An 8,415-nucleotide genomic window follows, 5' to 3' on the forward strand; every position below is an offset into this window, starting at 1 on the left:
GCATGTGAGGCTTCATCCTGCGGAGACATGTCGTGCTACGGAGACACTAAGATGCTTGGATGAAGGACAGCACGTCCTGATCCCTCAGATAGGGCCACCTCGAGCTTCCCGGTTGATTTGTGCGATTTTTTCTGGTGAATTTTCGTCCCGCGATCAATCCCGAATATTTTTCCGCTCCCGTTCTGATTCTCTAAATATTTTTAATAAACTCCAGATGAATGCTGAGATCCTCTAAAAATATTTCCCGAGCCTCCGGCTTCTTCCAATAATTTCGAAAAACCGAAATTAGGGTTTTCGACCAACTTCGGGTTTTCCCGTCGTGCTTGCTTCCCGTCCTGCTTACTCCTGTCATGCTTCCAAATTATAATATCTCTGAAATAATATTCTGATGATAGATGTGAAGTTTCGCGGAAAACTTAGTGGCTAAGAAACGTCGGGTTTCTGAAACGTCGAGCTTCTAAACTGTCGTGCTTCCAAAAATGTGATTCTTCCAAAATCTTCGTCTGATCAATCTAAGACTCTTCTAAGAAAGGTAGAGCAGCTTAATATGTCTCATGGTTCACTCACGATCCATTCTTCGACCACATCCTACTTCGAACTTCTCGGTTGGCCCGTACCGCCCGCGGTTCGATCATCAAGTTGATGCTCGACCAATCTTCTGTCTTCTCCGAACCATGTTAAGTTTTGTGTGATCAAAACTCAACATTACTCCAAATATGTAATCTCCCAAAAGCTTGGCTCCAGATTCTGACTTTCCCTTGCTCGACCATTTTATCCCGAAGGGCGCGTTATCACAATGCCTCTCACCGGTGGCAATCCTTTGGGATTTTGTTCTGGAAACACATCAGAATAATCCTGCAAGATACCTAAAAACTCACTCGGAATCTCCGGTGCAAGGTCAGAAGAAGATGAGGCCAAGAGAGACACTTTATAAATCAGTAAGAGAAATGGCTTTTGAGAGCAAAGAGACTTCCTTACCTGACTTTCTTTGACAAAGAAGTTGGAGTTTCTGGTACTGGTCTCAGGTTTATCAGCTTTAGAGTCTTGGTCTCGGTTCTTCTTAAGTTGGACCTGGTCTTGATGGACTTCCGAATGCGACAAAGGCACCAAGGTGATCTTCTTTCCCTTATGATCAAATGAGTGCCGGTTTGTGAAACCATCATGCACTGCCTTCTTGTCAAATGGCCAAGGCCGGCCCAAGAGAACATGGCAAGCATCCATGGGAAGCACAATGCACACAACCTCATCCTCATATCAGCCAATGGAGAGTGGAACCGTGACTTGCTCCTTCACATACTGTTCTCCGGCCTCATTGAGCCACTCCAACTTGAAAGGACGAGAAAGAGGCCGAGTAACAAGTCCAAGTATCTTTACAAGGGTGTCACTAGCCACATTAGTGCAACTACCTCCATCAATAATTAAAGAACAAACTTTATCAGAATGAGACATCTAGAGTGAAAGAGATTCTCCCTTTGTTCTTTGTCATTGGATTTTGGTTGGACACTCAAGGCACGCCTAGTAACCAGTAGCGAACCATGGCTCGGTTCATCAAGAACATCCTCATCATAGATCAGATCAGAATTCTCCACAAAGGTCGAGCAAAACTCATCGATCACTCCATCGACCTCCTCATCAAAGATGGGATCAGTGGTGTCGTCCAAGACCCTCCTAGTAACAAGAAGGGGACCATGAACCGGGAAGTCAAGTGCTTCTTCCTCATCATCATCATACACTGGTCCGAGATCCTCCTTGTCTTCTTCAGATTCGACTTCTCCATTCTCCAAGAGCACCATCACCTTTTGGTTTGGACATCGGTTGGCATAGTGGCCTAGGCCATGACACCTAAAGCATTGGATGTCTCTGGTTCGTTTGGTAGTCTCTTCTTTCTTTTCTCTATCAACACGAGCAGGCACATTAGTCTTAAAAGCTGTATTTGTTGTGGAAGAAGACTTACCCTTGTCTTGATAGTTTGGCTTGGAAGCAAAGGTCGGTTTAGAAGCAAAGGTTGGTTTAGTGAGACCCTTTCTCTTGACTTGTTGCTCAATCAGCACAGCCTTGTGTAGCATCTGCTCCATGCTGTCATAGTCTTCCAGCTCCATGCGGTCTTGTATGTCCCGGTTGAGCCCGGTAAGAAATCTGGCCATGGTGGCGTCTAAGGGCTCTTCTACATCAGCTTTGATCATCAAGGTCTCCATCTCCTGGTGATAGTCCTCAACTGACTTAGAACCTTGAAGCAAACGCCTGAGTTTATGGTGTAGATCTCGGTGGTAATGGTCGGGAACAAAGCGTCTCCGGATCAGCATGGAAAGCTCATCCCATGTATCAACTGGTGCCTCACCTGCTCTCCTCCTGCTAGTCACAACTCGATCATACTAGTTAATAGCATAGCCAGTAAACTCAGCAGCAGCAAGTCTAACCTTTTTAATATCAGAAAAATTTTGACAATCAAACACAAGTTCAATTTTTCTTTCCCATTCAAGAAAAGCATCCGGATCATTTTTGCCATCAAAACTTGGAAATTTCAATTTCAAACCACCCAAGCCATCATTGGTTCTTTCATTTCTACCAAAAGGATTGGCATCACCTCGGTTTTGATGCCTAGGAACTCTCCTTGGACGGTTGATGGATCGATCATCATCATAAGACTCTTCTCGAATTTCTGGGTCGGACCGGCTGTTCCTCCTTGGATGGTCACGTCTGGTTCTGGTTCGTGACTGAGTTGGACGGCTCTGAAGTTCGTCTAGCCTCTGATGGATCGCCTCCAAACCTGTATTCAACAAGTTAGACATAGAATCATTGAGAGCACGCATTTGCAAGTTAGATAATCCGGCGTATGAATTTTCGGGTCGGTTTCTTTCTTTTTCACTATCCATGGTTACCTGAAAATTTAAAGAAGGTAAAGTTAGATTAAAAACCTCACACACTCAGGTGTTTATCCTCACCCACACACGTGTTTCACTCAATTTTTTTGTTGGTAATCACACAAGAGAGTTCCTCCCAAAGTTCTAAGAGAGCACACTAGATCACCCAATGAGCAAATCCAAGTGAACCACAAAATATCAAAAGAGAAAGATAAGAGATTTAGAGGGGAACCCGCCTTAACCACCTCAAAGGCCGGATTTCTCTTCGGCCAGCAGGCTTTCTCTTCCACCACCACACCACAAACAAATCAAACTTTGGAATATCTTTTTTATACTTTTCTTTTTTTTATATATAGATCTTTCTTTTCTTTTTTTTTATGGGGGTAATGAGGGGCCCGGGTTCAAGATAGATAGATAAGAAATTTAGATGAAGAATATGGAAGATGAGATGAAATGGATTGAAAAAGAGTTACCGAGAGAGTGTGAAAAGTATGTGATCGATGATTTAGAATGCAGGTGAGATAGGTCGTGCGCTTCAGCGCCATCCATTTTCGAGGCTTGTTGATTCGGCAGGTGAGTTGTTAGACACTCCTAAGCGGATTTCAACTTCCATGACCACCGTCCTGCTGTCTTAATCGACCAACACCCTTTGTGGGTTCTAGGTTAGCGCGCAGTTGGGCACCGTAACCCGGCTTCCGGTTCATCCCGCATCGCCAGTTCTGCTACCAAAAATGGCCCACTTGGAGCTCTCGATTTCGTGGGATGGCTCAACAAAGCAGCCACCCCGCCTACCTATTTAAAGTTTGAGAATATGTTAATGACATAGCGTCCCCGATGCCTCTAATCATTGGCTTTACCCGAGCTCCAGCTATCCTAAGGGAAATTTCCGAGGGAACCAGCTACTAGATGGTTTGATTAGTCTTTCGCCCCTATACCCAAGTCAGACGAATAATTTGCACGTCACTATCGCTGCGGGTCTCCACCAGAGTTTCCTCTGGCTTCGCCCCGCTCACGCATAGTTCACCATCTTTCGGGTCCCGACAGGCATGCTCACACTCGAACCCTTCTCAGAAGATCAAGGTTGGTCGGCTGTGCACCCGTGAGGGATCCAGCCAATCAGCTTCCATGCGCCTTACGGGTTTACTCACCCGTTGACTCGCACACATGTCAGACTCCTTGGTCCGTGTATCAAGACGGGTTGACTGGGGAGCCCACACGCCGACGCCGTGAGCATGCAGATGCCGAGGCACGCCGTGAGGCGCGTGCTGTAGACCACGATTAAGGCAGCGACGTCTCCACGGGCGTAACAAAAGCCTGGGCTTAGGTCACCACCATATTCCATGTCGGTCCACGGCCCGAATCGATTGGCGGCCCGGATTGCTCCATTCAGCATCCGACTGGGACGAATCGCCGGCCCCCATCTGCTTCCCTCCCAACAATTTCAACCACTCTTTGACTCTCTTTTAAAAGTCCTTTTCATCTTTACCTTGTGGTACTTGTTCGCTATCGGTCTCTCACCCATACTTAGCCTTGGACGGAATTTACCGCCCGATTGGGGCTGCATTCCCAAACAACCCAACTCGTAGACAGCGCCTCGTGGTGCGACAAGGTCTCGTGGTGCGACAGGGTCCGGGCACGATGGGGCTCTCACCCTCTCTGGCACCCCTTTCCAGGGAACTTGGGCCCGATCCATCGCTGAGGCCGCTTCTCCAGACTACAATTCGAACGCCAAAGACGTCCGATTTTCAAGCTGGGCTCTTCCCGGTTTGCTCGCCGTTACTAAGGGAATCCTTGTTAGTTTCTTTTCCTCCGCTTATTGATATGCTTAAACTCAGCTGGTGATCCCGCCTGACCTAGGGTCGCGTTGTGGACTTTGGGTCATCAAGAGCTTTTGGACCGGAACGTCTTACTATATGACGAGAATTGAATTCACCACCGCATGTCAAGACGCTCCTGGCGTCCTTAGCTTGGATTTTGGCCAACCCCGTGCGGTAACACATGGGAGATCAGCTTCCATCCCATATCCTCGAGACGATGGGGGGATGACGATTTGTGACACCCAAGCAGATGTGCCCTCGGCCAGAAGGCTTGGGGCGCAACTTGCGTTCAAAGACTCGATGGTTCACGGGATTCTGCAATTCACACCAAGTATCGCATTTTGCTGCGTTCTTCATCGATGCAAGAGCCGAGATATCCATTGCCGGGACTCATTTTAGACTTTACATTGCAGCACTGCTTCCGACCAAACACCGTCTCCGGGTTGGCGAAAGCAGGCTGTTTAGTTGCATTTTCCTTGACACTTTTCTTGCCGGGGTTTGGTGATATCCCGAAGCTATAAGTACGATCCAACCAAAACTGATGTCTTGGGCATGGATGAACGCATAACCACGGAATCGGCAGGCACAGTAAGAAACCGGCCTACAAAGAGTGATATTTCATCGTTCTTAGGTCGTTTTGTTTTCATGGTACGACAATGATCCTTCCGCAGGTTCACCTACGGGAAACCTTGTTATGACTTTTCCTTCCTCTAAATGATAAGGTTTGGTGGAGTTCTCGCGATGTCGCAGACGGGTGGTGTCTACAAAGGGCAGGGACGTAGTCAACGCGAGCTGATGACTCACGCTTACTAGGAATTCCTTGTTGAAGACCAACAATTGCAATGATCTATCCCCATCACGATGAAATTTTAAAGATTACCAGGGCCTGTCGGCCAAGGTGTTAACTCGTTGAATACATCAGTGTAGCGCGTGTGCGGCCCAAAAAATCTAAGGGCATCACAGACTTGTTATTGCCTCAAACTTCCTTGCCCTAAACGGCCATAGTCCCTCTAAGAAGCCGGCCGTGAAGGGATGCCTCCACGTAGCTAGTTAGCAGGCTGAGGTCTCATTCTTTAACGGAATTAACCAGACGAATCGCTCCACCAACTAAGAACGGGCATGCACCACCACCCATAGAATCAAGAAAGAGCTCTCAGTCTGTCAATCCTTACTATGTCTGGACCTGGTCCCGTGCTGAGTCAAATTAAGCCGCAGGCTCCACTCCTGGTGGTGCCCTTCCATCAATTCCTTTAAGTTTCAGCCTTGCGACCATACTGTCACGCCCCCAATCCTGGATAGGATTGTCGGGAAAGCCATGGTTCGAGGAAACGAACCAGCCGGTCTATCAAGTGTAGAGGACACGAACAGCAACGTCGGTCTCTACGCTCGGTCGCTACGTAGAGACCGAGCGGGACGGATGCTTGGTCGCTACGTAGCGACCGAGCGGGACGCGTGATTGGTCTCTACGTAGCGACCGAGCTTGGCTCGAGGTTGGTCGCAACGTAGCGACCGAGCTTGGTTCGAGGTCGGTCGCAACGTAGCGACCGAGCTTGGTTCGAGGTCGGTCGCAACGTAGCGACCGAGCTGTGTGCATGCTTGGTCGCCGCATATCGATCGAGCTTGGTTTATCCGCGGTCTGATTGCCATACTCGAGCTTTTCCGCGGCCGATTTGGATACATCTCCGTTGCCTTCGGACAGTCGGTATTTAGTGGTTCGATTGAGATTTGAACAAGATTTTACCGCAAGGCTCTTCGTAAAGATTTCTTTACGAAGATTACTTTTTGTAAAAACGTTCATGCTGATTTTTACGGACTTTCAGACATTGATTCCGTCGTGACCGATTTTGACCCCAACAGGACTCCGCTGGCAACTTATGAGAAATCAAAGTTTTTGGGTTCCGGGGGGAGTATGTGTAAGACCCGATCCCAGCCGCCTAGGCCGCGGTCGATGCCTCACGTCGCTCGGTCCACTTCCTGGCCGAACCTCTTAATTGTTTGCCCTTTATTTATAATATCGCCTAAAGGCGAGGGCTAACTTAGACCTTAGCTAAAGACTTCCCTAGTCATTTAAAGCCTAGATTCTTTCAACAAATACACAGCGAATTATTCTCTAGTTAACCATTGGTCTAAAACCAATCTAACACTTGTCTGGTCGAATCACCTTAGCCTTGGTCAGTTTACTTAACTACCAATTAGCTTAAAGGTCAATCCTAAACCCAAACCAAGCCATACGATTCTGAGGTTCCATTCCCCTAAACCATTCTATCTAGATCTACATAAGTAAATGCTAGATCATACCTTTGCCACATCTTTGGAGCTTATTAGGTCATCGGTCCTCCATTGACTAAAATTGCTCTTACTTAACAGTTGGACCATGACCAATCAATGATCTTACTTATGGTCCTTATCTTGACTCCTGCATCAACCAACCATCCCGACAGACATAAGTAACCTTTGAGAAGTCTTTGAAAGGAAAAGGATATACATCTGGCCTTTCTCGGCTCATGCAAAATCCGAAATCCTTTTGCCTTATAGGCAATAGTACCAAGTCCATATTCTGGACTGACAAATCTCATTAGATCCTAATTCAATCAACCAACTATCCTCACATGGCTTGGAACTGATGAATCATCATCTGGTCTGATCGGCCTTGGGACTTAACCCAGATAACATATATGATTTGTTCATACCAACCGATGCATTCATTAATCAGGTTAGGACCGACACCTTGAACCATCATTCAGGTCATCCATACTCAACCATGATCAGATCTTACACGGCCCTTCCATGAACAATCACACTTAGGCTCAGTATCTATGGTCTACGACACATAGTACTAGCCACACACTTCGTCATGACTCTCAGTCAATCTCGAAGCTATCAACACCAGGGTTGATATCTAGAAGCATCACATCAATACTCTTACTCCGGCAACGTGAATATCCATACTAGTGTTCGGCCATCGAACCATCGTTATGAAACATGATCCGACCACTAGACTTGATAAGCCATCGTTCACTTAGCATGTACTGATATAACCGGCCTTCCATTGCCATCATGTGGGTCTACGCCCTACATAAGGCATATGGCGCCTATCCTACTCACCAACCCGAGGTTGATTGTAATATATCCTACTTACCCTTTGCGGCTAGATCCATCCAACCATAGCCGGATCGTCCATAGTCCCGTCTAACCGTCTGGCTGAGATCTAGGTGCGATCGGCCAGTTATAAGTCCGGCCCAAAGGCTCACGGACCTTCTTACCTGATCAAACCCAAAGACTGGATCCATACCACAGAGTAAGGCCCAAGCCCAAACCAGATTTCCTTGCAACCAATCAGACCTTGCTACGCAACACTCCAGTTAAACTAACCGTATGTCCGTTCGACTATGCAGCCGCGGACTGTCCACTTGGTTCGGCCTAAGCCTTGAACCATTGGCACTGTTGGAACTCACACCCTTTGGGAACTAGTACCCTTTGGACACACGTGCCTCTTGGCAACTCATGACCTTTGGAAACTCGCACCCATTCAGATGTTCCAACCGTTCGACCTAACCTTCCGTATGGACTGTCTGGCCGTACGTGTGTCCGGCCTATGGCCAAAGGACCACGCCTTAACCTACACAAGTCATGAACCATTGTGACTGTTCAGGGAAGGGTTGCAACCGTTCAGAACAGAACAGAACCGCCCCTATCCAATCGGATCACCTGAGGCCGGTATAGACCATGCCCGCGCC

The 8,415-nt window shown here is 47.5% G+C and overlaps 1 non-coding gene across 1 annotated transcript; it reads right to left on the bottom strand.

Annotated features, from left to right (window-relative positions):
• Positions 1–4,914: 4,914 nt before the first annotated feature.
• LOC117130446 lies at positions 4,915–5,070 on the bottom strand. The gene has a single exon (XR_004453833.1). It is a non-coding gene; the product is annotated as a 5.8S ribosomal RNA (ribosomal RNA).
• Between the last annotated feature and the right edge of the window lie 3,345 nt (positions 5,071–8,415).

Source organism: Brassica rapa, unplaced genomic scaffold (genome assembly GCF_000309985.2).
Source record: "Brassica rapa cultivar Chiifu-401-42 unplaced genomic scaffold, CAAS_Brap_v3.01 Scaffold0484, whole genome shotgun sequence".
NCBI lineage: Eukaryota > Viridiplantae > Streptophyta > Magnoliopsida > Brassicales > Brassicaceae > Brassica > Brassica rapa.